General features: G+C 49.1%; 1 protein-coding gene across 1 annotated transcript in view; it reads left to right on the top strand.

The window, feature by feature from the left end:
* The window catches only part of AQP11 (aquaporin 11), a 211,371-nt gene that overhangs the window by 194,967 nt on the left and 1,404 nt on the right, over window positions 1–15,000 (top strand).

Below are 15,000 nucleotides of genomic sequence, written 5' to 3'. Positions count from 1 at the left end.
GCCCAGTAACGTGTTGGTGTAATTCGAGGGCGATTAGGCTAGAGGAAAGTTCTCTGGCTATAGAGTCATTTGGGTCGTCTAGGTGGATGTTGAGATCGCCCAAGATAGTAAAGTTGGCAGAGCTGACTGCAAGATTTGCCGCTATTGAGGCGAGATCCGAAAGAAACTGTCCTTGTGGTCCTGGCGGACGATATATAAGTATACCCGAGAAGGTATGTGTGGTGCTGAATTTTATAAAAAACGGAAGGCATTCACAGTCCGGAAAGTTTATAGGGGTGCTAGTAACAACGTAATCTGATTTATGGATTACTGCCAGGCCACCGCCAATACCCTTTTTACGGTCTAGGCGAAGTAGTTGATAACCGGGTGGGAGCGCTTGAACCAGATCAGGTTCAGAGTGTTCCTGAAGCCACGTTTCTGTGGCGAAAAGAACATCTGGGCTCTTCTCCTCCAACAATAAAGCGATTTCCGTGGAGTGTTTGGGGAGTGAGCGGCAGTTGAGCAGTAGCATCAGAATTGATGTGGGTTTCTTTGTACTGTGGGTAAAATGAAATCCACACTGATTACGAGCGGGGTGCTGGATAGCCGGGTCCCACGTGTGTAGGCAGGGTGAACTAACTGTCTGGTTTAATTGGTGTAGGAGCTGTGGGTGGTAGGTGATGGGCTGGCATGTTGGATGAGCAGGGGGGGTGGCCCCTGGCCCCGGTCGGTCGCGCGCAGACGGGCTTGCCTTAGGCGCGCCTTCGGCGCGCAAACGTCGTGCCCGCTGCGCTCGTCCGCTGCGCGACCGAAATATGCACATGATTTATACTGCTCTGGGGTTGTGGGTCGAGGGGGCGTGGCCTAGAAAGGGGCGTGGCCTCTGCTCGTGGCGAGAGGGCGCGAAGGGGTGTTGGCGACCAGCGTGCTGCGTCAACGCTGGCTCCGCTGCGTCTGACAACTAGTTTCCCCAAGTAAGTGAATTTAAAAACACAAGTATTCTGGGACAGTCAAATTCTTAAAAACACAAGTAATCTGTGATAACAATTTTAAAAAATAGTGCCTCGCTCCCGGCTTCCGCCTCAGGAGCACAACTCTCAGCTTTTGCCGGTAGGGCTGTAGTAGTTGTCAACAATAAGTGTTTCAGGATTTCGAGTGAGGAAGTTATGTTTGAGTTTTTTTCTAGCGTGTTTAGAAAGATTGGGGGGTACGGAATGCACCAGGAGTTGGGACCATGTTTAGATAGAGAAAGGTCCTGGGAGGGGGAGGGATATTGAGAGGAGGCATGTTAGGCAAAGGAGAATGTAGGAGAGTCAGATAGTCACGTGAGTAGTCAAGGGAGGGCCGTGGGTAGAGGCTATGGAGGGAAGAGAACTTGGAAAGGGAGGAGAGGAAGGATGCGATGTTGGGAAAGGGTAAGGGGAGGATTCGGCAGAGGAAAAGAACAATGAAAGGGAATGTGAGATGATATGAGAGAAAGGGGCCAGAGTCAAGAGAATATGAGTTAGGTAAAGTACGAAGGAAGTGAGCAGATTAAAGTCCAGCGAAACAAACAAATCGCATCACCGCTACATATGGGGGGAGCAGTATTAAAGCTATGTTGAAATATCCCCAGCAAAGCAAACAATCAATCCCCGCAAAGCTACGTAAGGTGAGGATCGCTAGGTTCAGGACCAAACGTATTGGGTCATCAAGCTGCACATATTCTCAAGTTGGATGCATTGTTAAAAACAGTCCAGCGAATCAGACAATCATCATGAGATCGTCATGAGGATGAAGGTGAGGTGGAGGAGGTTGGTGAAGGCGAGGTTCCCGTGCCTGCGGGTTCGTCGACCCCGGTGCCCCAGCCTGAGGAGGAGATCGACGTCAAGACGACTCCGCTCCCTCGAGAGCAGCCTGGGGGCCCTTATCCAGCCTTTCTGGCTCCAGGTCAGGATCCATCCCAGTTCCTGAATGCAATGTTTGGGGTTTGCTCCAGGGCAATGTACCCCTCTGGTGCACCTGTTGGTCCCACGGGTCCTTTGGCGTATAACTTGGGTGTTCCCCAGGCTTATGCTCCTGCACCCTTTATGCCTTTCATGCCGGCTCTAGCACCGCAGTGGCATTTTCCGGCGACGCCGAAGCCTTCGACGCCGATTCCATCGACGCCGGTGCCCACAACTCCGATGCAGGATCCTGTTCGACCTCGGGTAAAACTACCTCGCCCGACTTCAGGTTCGACGCCGGCTCCGACCCCGGCGGAGTCGGTTCTGGATCCGTCGACTTCATTCATGAAGGAAAGGTCAAGGCGTGAAGCCCAGAGACATTTGGAGGAAAAAAGGTATCGGTATGCTGATGTTGAGGAAGGAGAGTTACAGGATTCTGATGATCCTTTTGATGACCTGAGAGAGGCCAGTGGACTTGAACTGTCTCCGGAGTGGGATTTGGCCTCTGTGTCAGACGTGCCTTCCAAGGATGTGATGCCTTATCACGTTGTAATTAAAAAGGCTGCGGGCTTGTTGAATATTACTCTGCCCACCACTGAATACAAGTCAAATATTCTTACTGAGGTCCTTCACTCGCCTTCCTCCGTAATTGAACCAATGCTTCCATTTAATGATGCGTTGGCTGAACCCATTTATGAAGTCTGGAAGAAACCTCTGACAACTCCTGCTGTTTCAAGGGCTGTGGCGAGGAGGAATAGGGTGGCGCCTAATGACCCGTACTTTTTGTCTACACACCCCCTGCCTGAGAGTTTGGTTGTGCAGGCTGCCTGCTCAAAGAAGTCTGCGGGTGCTTTTCCGCAGGTTCCTGGGGAGAAAGAGTCGAAGAAGCAAGATCAGGCCGCCAAGAAGGTCTTCTCCTCTGCTAGCATGGCGTTAAAATCTACTAGTGCAACTTGCCTGATGGGACGATACATCCATGCCTTGATGGATTCCGTGAAGCAGTTAGTGCCGAAAATTCCTGAGTGGGATAGAAAGGACTTTCAGGAAGTAATTTCGGACACTCAGGCTGCTGCGAGACAAGTAATTCAGAGTGGGCTGGACACGGCTGATTCGGTGGCGAGAGTCATGGGCTCTTCGGTGGCCACTAGGAGAGCTGCATGGTTAAAGTCATCGGAATTTCTGCAGATGTTCAGTCTGCTTTGATGGACTTGCCCTTTGATGGGTCAGGATTGTTTGGCAAGAAGGCTGACGCTGCTTCAGAACGTTTCAAAGACATCAGGGCCACAGCAAAATCTTTAGACCTTCAGACCAGGGGTACTACTGGAAGGCGTTTCAGAGGATTTGGCAGGTCTTCCTTTCGTTCCTACAAAACATTTCAGCAGCAGCCACAACAACAGCAGAATACGCTGTACAAGTCGTACAGAGGCAGACAGCGAGCTCGTTCTAGAGGTCGTCAAGCCCCCTCCTCCTCCTCTTCCCCTTCCCAGCCCCGTACCACTGCAGCAAAGCAGCCCTAGATCCGCCATTCCGGATCATGTGGGCCCAGTGGGGGGGCCGGCTTACCCATTTCCTGCGAGATTGGGAACTGATTACATCAGATCTTTGGGTTCTCAATCTCGTGGAGAATGGGTATGCTCTTCCCTTTCGGGAATTCCCCCCAAATTACCCACCTTGCCAGGGTTATTGTTCGGAGGACCATCTGCTGCTCCTGCAGGAGGAAGTCCTGGCTCTGTTCAGAAAGGGTGCGATAGAGGTGGTTCCAGAGCGGGAGCGGGGTCAGGGATGCTACCTCCGGTTCTTTCTGATCCCCAAGAAGGATGGCAGGCTCCGTCCGATCCTGGATCTCAGGATCTTGAACCTTTACCTGAAGCAGAAGAAGTTCAAGATGCTCACCCTTGCACAGGTTCTTCAAACGCTGCTGGAAGAAGACTGGATGGTGTTGATCGACTTGCAGGATGCGTATTTTCATATCCCAATCCTAAAGTCGCACAGAAAGTATCTCCGTTTCACGGTTGGATCGCAACACTACCAGTTTGCGGTCCTTCCGTTTGGTCTTACTACTGCACCTCGAGTCTTCACCAAGGTGATGGCTGTGGTGGCTGTACATCTCAGAAGATCGGGGATACCGGTATTCCCGTATCTGGACGATTGGCTGATCAAAGCAGAACCTCCAGAGTTAGTGCTCCATCATCTGCAAGAGACAACTCAGTTGTTGCACAGGTTGGGTTTTTCAATAAATGTACCCAAATCTCACCTGTTGCCCTCCCAGCGCAACCTGTTCATAGGTGCGGTACTGGACACTACTGTGTGTCGTGCATTCCCTCCTCCTCAAAGGATTCGCGACATACATGAAATGATTCCTTTATTTTTCAATGGAGCGGTCGTTTCAGTCCTGAAGGTCCTTGGCCTGCTCGGTCTGATGGCTTCTTGCATTCTGTTGGTCAACCATGCACGCTGGCACATGAGGGCACTCCAGTGGTGCCTCCGCAGGCAGTGGTATCAGCACGGCGGAGATCTCAGGGAGTCAGTGAGGATTTCGAGAGAAACTGCAGCGGATCTGTCTTGGTGGAGCGTGGAAGGCAATCTGTCACAAGGAAAGCCTTTTCAACTTCCTCCATCGGTGGCCACAGTGATAACGGATGCATCCACTTTAGGGTGGGGTGCTCATCTGGGGGATTTGGAGGTCAAGGGTCTTTGGTCTCCAGAGGAAAGGTTGCTTCACATCAACCTTTTGGAATTGCGGGCGATACGTCTGGCACTCAAGGCCTTCCTCCCTTCCCTTCGCGGTCAGTCAGTTCAGGTCCTGACGGACAACACGACCACAATGTGGTATGTCAACAAGCAGGGAGGAGTTGGGTCGCAGTGTCTCTGCAGAGAGGCTCTGCGCCTCTGGTCCTGGGTTCAGGACCATCAGATTTGTCTAATGGCAAATCATCTGGCTGGAGTTCTGAACGTTCGTGCAGACAGTCTCAGTCGGCAGTTCTCAGCCGACCACGAGTGGAGACTTCATCCGGAGGTAGTTCGTCACGTCTTTCGGACGTGGGGGTCTCCTCAGGTGGACCTGTTTACTACTTGCGAGAATGCTCACTGCCCGTCATTCTGCAGCCTTCAGTTTCCGATGCAGGGAGCCTTGGGGGACGTGTTTCAGTTGAGTTGGGACTCGCAACTCCTTTACGCGTTTCCTCCCATACCTTTGATTCCTCGGGTTCTGAGGAAGATACGCCAAGACTGGGCCCAAGTTATATTGGTCGCCCCGGATTGGCCAAGAAGGGTGTGGTACACAGATCTTCTCCACCTCTCCTTGTGCCCGCCGTTCCGTCTCCCTCACAGGGCAGATCTCCTCTCCCAGATGGAGGGGCAGGTTCTACACCTCCACCTCCAGACCTTACACCTTCATGCCTGGAGATTGAATGGGGCAACCTGATTTCCTTTTCTCTTCCGCACGATGTGGTGGATGTCATCTTATCGGCCAGGCGTGACTCCACCAAGTCCATTTATTCTTATAGATGGTCTAAATTTGTTGCTTGGTGCGGGGAGAAGTCCGTTGACCCTTTAAGGGCTTGTTTGTCCAATATACTTCAATTTGCACTTTCCTTGGCCCAGCAGGGTTTTGCGGTGGCAACTATCAAAGGTTATTTGTCGGCCTTATCGGCTTTCCTTTGTTTGCCAGACCAGCCCTCTTTGTTTAAATCTCCTATAGTATTACGATTCATTAAGGGCCTTACCAATAAATTTCCTCCTACACCTTTTATTGTACCTCAATGCGACTTGAACCTTGTTCTTACGTTCTTGATGGGTCCTCCTTTTGAACCTTTACACACATGTCCCTTAAGACTTTTGTCTTTTAAGACTATTTTTCTGGTGGCAATAACCTCGGCAAGGAGAGTAAGTGAGCTTCAAGCTCTTAGTTCGAGGCCCCCATGTTTATCCATTCATGCTTCAAGAATGGTTCTCAGGACCAGGGCTGCTTTTCTGCCTAAAGTGGTAACTCCTTTCCATCTGGGGCAGTCCGTTACCCTCCCTACCTTTTATCCTCCCCCTCACCCTTCCAAGGAGTAGGAGAGAATACACCGCTTGGACCTGAAAAGGGCGGTGAGCTTTTACCTGGACAGGACCCGAGAGTTCAGGTTGGATGACCAGCTGTTTGTTGGTTTTGCTGGCTGCAAGAAGGGGAAGGCGGTGCACAAGCGCACGCTCTCGAGATGGATTATCCTCTGCATTAAGATCTGCTACGCCCTGGCGGGTAAGGAACCTCCAGAGGGTATAAGAGCTCACTCTACTAGAGCAAAGTCATCAATATCTGCTTTGTCTAGGGGTGTACCTGTTGAGGACATTTGTAGAGCGGCGACTTGGGCCTCCCTCCACACTTTCGCGAAGCATTACTGCTTGGATACCGAAGTGAGGAGGGAGGGCCATTTTGCGCGCGCTGTCCTCCAGGATTTTCTGGTATAGCAGAGTGGACACCCTCTTCCGGGGACTGCTGTGGGACTCTATTCACAAGGTGAGGAATCCACTGGCAGATGTATCTATCAGAAGAACAAGTTACTTACCTTCGGTAGCGCTTTTTCTGGTAGATACAATATCTGCTTGTGAATTCCTCACTGAGCCACCCGCCTCCCCGTTGTCCACTCCTCTATACTTGAGTTGATGTATTGTATTTATTTTTATTGTCAAAGGAAATGTTCATTACGTTTGTAGGAAGGTTGACCCCTGACTATGGTTGCCCCCAACTTTTTGCCTGGTGTTTTGCTGGTTTTCTGACTTAGTTGACCTGGGACCCTGCTATTCAGGGCCCCAGGCCTACTGCTCTCTCTGTAAAATGGATTCCATGTACCTTAGGTACATATCTAAATTGGATACTGAGTCACCTTATCAGTCCCTGTACAGTGTACCTTAGGTACCCAGGGCATAGGTGTACCCAGGGCCTACCAGGGGCTGCAGCATGTATTATGCCACCCCTGGCTGGCCATCCAAATCTGACACAACTGGCTGCTTGACAGCTGGGGCAAGGTGGTGTAATCACCTTTGCTTTAGATATAGTATACCTATATCTAACCCTAAAATGGACACACAGATCTCCTATCAGTCACTCCTATAGCAGGCCTTAACAATCCTGAAGGCAGAGTGCTTGGAATCGTGTGAGATGGTGCTCTAGCATGAGCTGAGCCTGTCTGCGGCTTTCGGGATCCATCCCTTAGCCGTTTCCATGATATCGCATACCATATACTCTTAAGTGCATTATAATCCTCGCGGTTATGTGCCAACTCTGGTATCGCTTTATCAAAACATGTCGAGTAAGGTGTCATACGAATTGGAATACTAACCCCTCGCCAATTCTGGCGACGGGGTTAGCATTCCACCCTTCTAGAGGGACACGACATGCCTGTAACCTATAACCCGGTTAAAAGTCAGACAGAGCCTTAGCATCCACAAAATGGATGCTGCCACCGAGACACAAGTCTGCCCTCCTGCTGCTGGGAGTCCTCCCAGAGCAGGAGATAAGGACAAAGGGTTTCCTGCCAGGGGCGGTGCCAGCACCGTCCCAGACAGGGTTTTGTGTATTGTAGGTAGGCAGGGCTTTAGAGGAAGGTGACTGCACGTGGCACCCCGGTGCTCACTGTGCATAGGCTGGCTGGAACCAGTTCCAGGGTCACTCCAGACCCTGTGCTGGGGAAAAGCCCGCCAAGGAAGTGGGTGTAACCACCCCCCTCCTGGTCCCACCCATAGGGCAGGACCTAGTCGCGTGCCAGCCCCTTTTTCCCAGATAAAGGTAGAGACTGGCCCCCTTCCAAATCAGATCATCTTTGAATCCTGAAACTACTTTCTGCGAAAGGAACTCAAGACTTCTTCCTAAGATTTCTCCCTTGTGACTAAGGAGTAGTCACCCTGCATCCGCAGGCACCATCTAAGAACACTGCGGTCTGCTGCAAGTCCTTCCTCCGGAATCCGACTGCCCAGCTCGACGAGAACCGGCTTCCCTGGCACCTCTGACCTCTACCCACCTCTACAGCCCAGCTGAGAACCGTGGGTGCGACGAGACCTCAAGGGACCGGCCATCTGCAAGACTGCACGACTTCTTTCCAGCAAGCCCGCCGAGTAATCTACTGGTGAGTGCTTTGGGGTCCGAGAAGCCCCGACTCTGAGCAGCTCCAGCTCCGAAGTGCAGCCCCCCAGCATCTCCACGATCTGCGTGGGGCCCTTCTGCTTTCCGCTGCTCACCGCGTTGTTTGGCTACTAGCCCGTTGGCTTGTGGCCTTCCCGACGACGCCCGACGACATTTCTGCTGCTGGTCTGGTTGCTCCAGACTGGCCCTTGCTCCCTTCCAGAAGAGGAGCACCCCGGACCCTCCTGGTCCACTCAAGACGCCATTTTGAGTCCACCGCGTGGGCTTGAATTAGCCAAGGCTTGTTGCCCAATCCTGGGTAACTTCGACGCCAACGACTTCATCCTTCGTGGGACAGCTCGCACCTCCATCCTGGTCGCCGACAACGCCTCCTGGTCCGAGAGACTGCAGAGCCCAGCAGCGCCCACTCACCTGACTGCGGTGACTTCGCCCGGTGCCATCCTGGTGCCCACTTAATCACTGGCTAGTGATTCAAGAACTTGGTCCCCTCTGCTTTCAGGTTTTCTTCTTCCTTGATCCAGGCTTGGATCCATCGAACTTTCCTTCACTGGTCGCCTGCCAGCAACTTCCTTCTTCCAGGCTCCTGGTCCGGCAACGAGATCCCCGACGTCTTTTCAGACCTATGCAGCTGCAGCCCCTGGGCTAGGTAACTTCGGCACTTCGGTGTCCCAGCATAGCCTCACTATCCAAGGGTCAGGATCCACTGTCGTTTTCTCCCTACCAGGTCGGGTTCGCCCGTGAACACTAACTTTGTGAATTCTAGCTTCCCTAGACTTTGTCCCGCATCCCGCGTGAGAGTGCACACTCTGCACCCGAGTCCCCTGGGCCTCCTAGTAGTAATCTAACGATTCCCTAGTCCAGTCCTAGCGATTCCAAAGCCTATTAGAACTGTTACTTACCTGCTAGTAATTCGCATTCCACTTTGAAAGTATATGGTTTTTCGTGCCCCTCGGGCATTTGTGTAACGTGCTAACTTAAAAGTATTTTCGTAAGAGTTTTGTTGTGTGCTTAGCACCCTGTCCTCATAAAGAGTACAGGGTTGTTGTGATTCTAATAAATACACTGTTTATTTTCATAACACTTGTGTGGTGTCCTTTCCCTGGGTGTTCAAGGGGTAATGTGATGGTAAAACAGCTGGCTTAACACGCCCTCTAGAGTCTTAGCCTTAGACTGCTCGTATCCATGCTACTAGGATAGCTGGTCTATAAGGTTGACTTACAACCAATCATCAATAAGGGTTGTTTGGACTGATATATAGTGATCACTAGAATAGTGAGCACTGCACATCAGGCCAACTTCTCACAACGTTTTAATTTCCTGCATTGGTTTCACACTGTGTGTGTTATTTTGACATTTGTGTACTGTGTATACTGTGTATATTTCTGCTGTCATCGGTCCGTCCGTGTGCCTCGAAGGCACGGAAAAAAGGGTAGAACTGAGGTCATCACGCCGGCGTGGGCCTTTTATGGTGTCGGTGACGTCAGCGGAGTCACGCACAATGCCGTGCCTCTGTGATGTCCTCCACGTCGGCGCGGAGCTACAAAAAGAATTTCCGAATGTTGCTGACGCAGGGGATATTCACAAGGTGAGGAATCCACAGGCAGATATTGTATCTACCAGAAAAAGCGTTACCGAAGGTAAGTAACTTGTTCCTCTCAGGGCACAATTGGGTGACAGCATGGAGGAGCTGCTGGAGGTTCTGGAACTAACACATGTCATCGAAAGCGCTTCTCCACGCAGGATGGTGGCAGCTATTTACAAGATAGCAATGTCGCACAGGGCGCATAAGTACATTAAGGCCAGGCTTGCATGGCAGCGAGATTTGAATGTGCAACTGGAGGATGATAAATGGGCCTATTGCTGCACGAACACTAGGAAAGTCTCACTACACGGTAGGCATAGGTTGGTCCATTTCAAATACCTTAATCGAGTTTACTACACACCTGAACGGCTATGCAGGTATGGCTTGCGTGACGATACTAGGTGTGAGAGATGTTGCACGCCAGTTGCCGATTTTTTGCACCTGGCATGGCTGTGCCCGGGAGTTTATGCCTTTTGGGAAAAGGTCTTTATGGAGTTGAGCAGAGTGGTAGAAACTAGCCTTGCACTGGACCCATTGGTTGCCCTTTTGGGGTACACTAAGGCGCTATCTAGGGCAGTGCGCAAATTGGTTGACATGGGGCTGCTAATAGCCAAGAGACGAGTGGCTTTGTGCTGGATGAGGGGACCAGTCCCGACGATGAGACAATGGACGCGAGATATGCTGTACTGTTCTACACAGTCGGAAATTTATAGTGAGCTGTTATCCCCCAGAAGCAGAGCGAAAAACTTTTGGGGTTTATATATATCATATATGCAGCGTGCAGAAGGGACTGCGGAGGAAGAAATAGATGCTGTGAGTGCCGGAAGGGACTGGAGTGTGGATGAACCTGCTGGAATAGGCTAGGACCTCTACTAAGGAGACTATTGCGGTAGGGTATCTGAGGACAAAAACAGTCTTGGGCTGGTTGCTAACAGGTAGGCCTTTGCACTACGACCTAGGATTCCACACTATCTCTCATACACCTGGGTACAGGTAATCGTCATTCCAGATGTAATGGGTTCTTGGACTTGTTGTTTCCCGCCGCCTGCCCGTCTCGGGATGTTGGCTAAATGGCTGTGTATACTCGATCAGAGAGTGAGCTAACTATACTCTGTTAAGGTGGACTGAGTTTTAAATGACGTGCTTTGTAATTGTCAATTGTTACAATAAAAATATTAAATAAAAAAAAAGGTAGGGGGAAGCATTCAAAATACCTTGGCAGAGTGGCAAAGAATCGCACAAGACAGTTGGGTTCTGAATATTGTTCGCAATGGATATTCTCTACGATTCATCAGCCCTCCAGCATCAGTGCCTCCGAAACAGTCAAGATTCCACCTATCACAACTATAAGCAGAAATGGACATTCTCTCATGAAAACAGGCAGAGGAGCCTGTTCCTTCTTTACAACGAGACAAAGGACTGTATTCAAGATTCTTTCTCGTCAAAAAGAAAGATAAGAACGAGTTCAGACCTATTCTCGATCTAAGAAATGCCAACAAATGGATTCGGAAAGAAAGATTCCGGATGTTTGCATTTCACCAGATCTATCCTCAACTACAACGAGGGGATTGATTATGCGCAATAGGCCTACAAGACGCATACATCCACATCCTCATCATGAAGAAACATCAAAAGTTCTTGAGTTTTGCAGTGGGAAACCACCACTACCAATCTGAGTACTTCCTTTTGGCCTGAAGTCAGCACCCAGGACCTTCAAGTGCATGGTGGAAGTAGCTGCCCATCTGATGAAACACAAAGTGTTTGTCTATCCTGATCTAGGCGATTGGCTGATCAAGGCATCCACGTGTCAGGTGGCTCAACTACATTTCAATTAGACCTCCAACCTTCTCCTTCGATTGGGACTTCACGTGAGTCAAACAAAGTCTACCTCGAGGCCTGTACAATGCCTACAATATCTGGGAGCATCCTTCGATCATTGCACGGCAAACGTGTATCCTTCGGAGGAGAGACGCTTATCGATCTTTCAGAAGCCTCAGGCTTTCATGACAATGTTGCACCCGACTGTGAGGAAGGTCTCCTCTCTTCTGGGCTCCATGGCGTCTTGCATAGATCTCACAACAAATGCACGTCTCCACATGAGACCCCTGCAGGAATGTCTGGAAGACCAATAGGACCAGCGAACAGGAGATTGGGAAGACCGGATTCAACTGTCTCAACATGCCCTCTGGTCCATCAAATGATGGTGTTCGCCCACCAATCTCCTACAAGGAACTCCTTTTAACAAGGTTATACCGGCTCAAACTATAGTCACTGATGCCTCTCTCCCGGGATGGGGAGCCCATACAGATCACCTTCAAATTCAGGGCAAATGGTTGCGCAAGGAATCCACTTACCACATCAATCTGCTAGAGCTACGAGCAGTTAATTTGGCTCTGAAATCTTTTCAGTCGTCATTTGGTGCCAGCTCTCTGCTTGTACAAACGGGCAATACAACAACAATGTTCTACCTCAACAAGCAGGGAGGCTCGACATCCAGACCATTATCTCGGGAAGCCCAGACAATATGGAAGTGGCTTCTAGCCAGAAACCTGACCATAACAGCAACTCACCTCCTAGATGTTCAAAATGCTGTCTGACTCTCTAAGCTGACTCCTTCAGAAAAATCACGAGTGGGTCTTAAATGATGACATGGTACAAGATAAATGGGGTACTCCGGAGGTCGATTTGTTTGCCACCGCAGAAATCACCAAATGTCAAAGCTTTGCCTCCAAGGACTACCAACCATTAACCTTCAAGAATGCCCTATGGATCAACTGGTCAGGTAGATTTCTCTTCGCCTTTTCTCCAGTTCCCCTAATCCCGGCAGTCCTCATCAAGCTCTCTCAATCACAGGTCAAGATGATTCTCATAGCCCCGGAATGGCCACGTCAAATGTGGTTCACAACCCTCCTTCACCTGTCTATCCCGCCACATCTCAGGCTGCCATGCAAATACATTTACTAACAAAGTTCGGAGGACAAATGGCGTACCCAAAGGTCTCCTCTTTGAATTTGGCAGCATGGCTCCTGAGCCAGTGCAGTATGGACACTTGAACTCACCTCAAAACTGCATGGACATTCTTAAGGAAGCTAAGCGGGCATCCACACGCTCCGCTTATGCTCATACATGGAAGAGATTCTGTATTTGGTGCTCATCGAGGAATGAGGACCCTACCACTTGCCAGGAAGATGTCATCCTTCCATACTTGCTTCATCTAGCACAATCTGGCCTCCAATTTTCTTCCATTAAGGTTCACTTGGCAGCCCCAACTGCTTACAGGAAATGCTCTTCACAAACTTCCTTTTTCAGAATTCCTGTCATTAAAGATTTCTTGGAAGGTTAGAAAAAAGTTTTTCCTCCCAGTAGAGGTCCTTCCCCTCCGTGGGAACTTAATGTGGTTCTTTCTCAGCTAATGCAAGAGCCCTTTGAATCCATTCATAAGGCTACTCTTCAGCATCTTTTTTGGAAGACTGCTTTCCTTGTGGTTATCACTTCCGCCTGCAGGGTTAGCGAAATCCAGGCACATTGCTGTCAAGAACCATACACAGTTTTCCATACATCTAAAGTGGTTATGAGGACTCATCCGAAATTTCTTTCCTAGGGTAATATCGGATTTCCATGTGAACCAAACTATTTCCTTGCCTACTTTTTTCTAGCAGCCATCTTCTCTAGCGGAGAGATCGCTTCATTCCCTCGATGTCAGCAAGGTTTTAAAATTCCATCTCGACAAAACTAAGGATATATGGTGAGCAGATCAGTTATTTGTAAACTATGTCTCTCTCCATAAAGGTCTAGCGACTTCTGAACAATCCATTTCCAGATGTATTGTCCCTTGGATTTTACTCTGTTACCAAAAAGCTAACAAATCCCTTACTAGTAAGCCTAGGGATCACTCTACCAGAGGAAAAGCAGCTACTCCGGCCTTGCTTCGTAATATACCCATTTTGTCTGTTTTATAGGGATGGGCTTGCTAGTCTATTCAAGTGCTTATGACTATACATAGAAATCCCCTACAAGAGAAGGAATAGTTTATCTGTAACTCCAGTTCTCTTGTAGGTGTATTTCCATGATGTCAAAAGCAACCCTCCCTCCTCCCCGGTGGAATAGACAGACGTATCCATTATACAGAATAGGCATTCACTTCTCATCGCCTTCAAAAAGAGCTGAAGTAACTGACACTGGCTGTGCATCATGGGATACTGGTGGTCTCTGGAGTTTTCTTAAAGGCACACCGTCTAGTTTAAGACATATAATGGTGTAGTGTAGTTCCTATATTCCCAATAGGCTCTGCGCATTGGAATAATATATCCTATCGTTTAGACGTAGGACTGAGGCCGACTAGGTCTGTATCGAATATATTAGACTTAATTGTGAGTGCCAGCTTGCTCAGAGGTCACTAGAAACGTTCTCAAATTCACAAGAAGGGATTAGTTTCTGACAACCGCATAAACATGACAACTTTGTTTCCCCAAGATAAAACTGATCATCTGTGTCGTGGAAACAATAGATATATGTTTCACTCAGTCAATCGTGCCTGCTTCGTTTCACCAGAGTTGCAGAAAAATAGATAGACGGGCGTTTTCAATAAAAAATTTATTGAACAGTCTTCTTTCTCAAGCATAAGAAATGAACTGCAACAATCGTAAAATTGGTTGTAAAATATAATGCATACAGTATAAAAAGTAAAATAAAATAATACTGTAAGAGCATTGTATGGTTCCTAAACCATAGATAAATACATACATAAATAAGAGGCTAAAAGTACTCAACTGGTGCTTCTAAAGTACGCCTACCCCGGTGTACATAACCTAAGCTTAGTACGAGGGAAGAAGTAAGTGAGGTGTAGCACAAATGTAGTATTCTTTTGCCAATAATCTGTCCAACATTTCTCTTAGGGTCTAATCCGCTCCGTACCTTAGTTTAGAATGGAGAAGATCAGTCTCGGGACTCGATTTCCCACCTACCCACAAGGGTAGCTTGGAAACACTGGAGCTGGATTTCTCGGCAGGAGAAAAGACAGCGTCTCTCAGTGCGTCTGCTGGAGGGTCGGGTTCTTTCGGCACTTTCTGTAGCAGGATGCGTCGGGCAAGTAGCTAGTCGAACTGCTCCAAACCACTGTGTGTTTGCTAAGGCAAGTGTGGGTATATTTAAACCTTGAAGGTGTCGAGTTTGACGTAAAGGTGGACATAATAACGCCATCAAAGAGTCTCAGTTCTTTGAAAGCTCCATGAGTTCTTGGACAAGTCAGTTCTCGAGCAAGGGAAAGTCCCTAGCTGCTGAAGCCGAGTTTTCCAAGAAATTGTTGTAGATTTTCGGAAAAGGTGGAAGTAGCCCTGCCGTATTTGGACTGCATGCGCTATGCTTAAATATGGTTATGATTATAAGGATAT

The sequence above is a fragment of the Lissotriton helveticus genome, chromosome 8 (assembly GCF_964261635.1).
Source record: "Lissotriton helveticus chromosome 8, aLisHel1.1, whole genome shotgun sequence".
Taxonomy (NCBI): domain Eukaryota; kingdom Metazoa; phylum Chordata; class Amphibia; order Caudata; family Salamandridae; genus Lissotriton; species Lissotriton helveticus.
The sequence above is the reverse complement of the archived record's forward strand: the minus strand, read 5'-3'. Positions and strand labels throughout refer to the sequence as shown.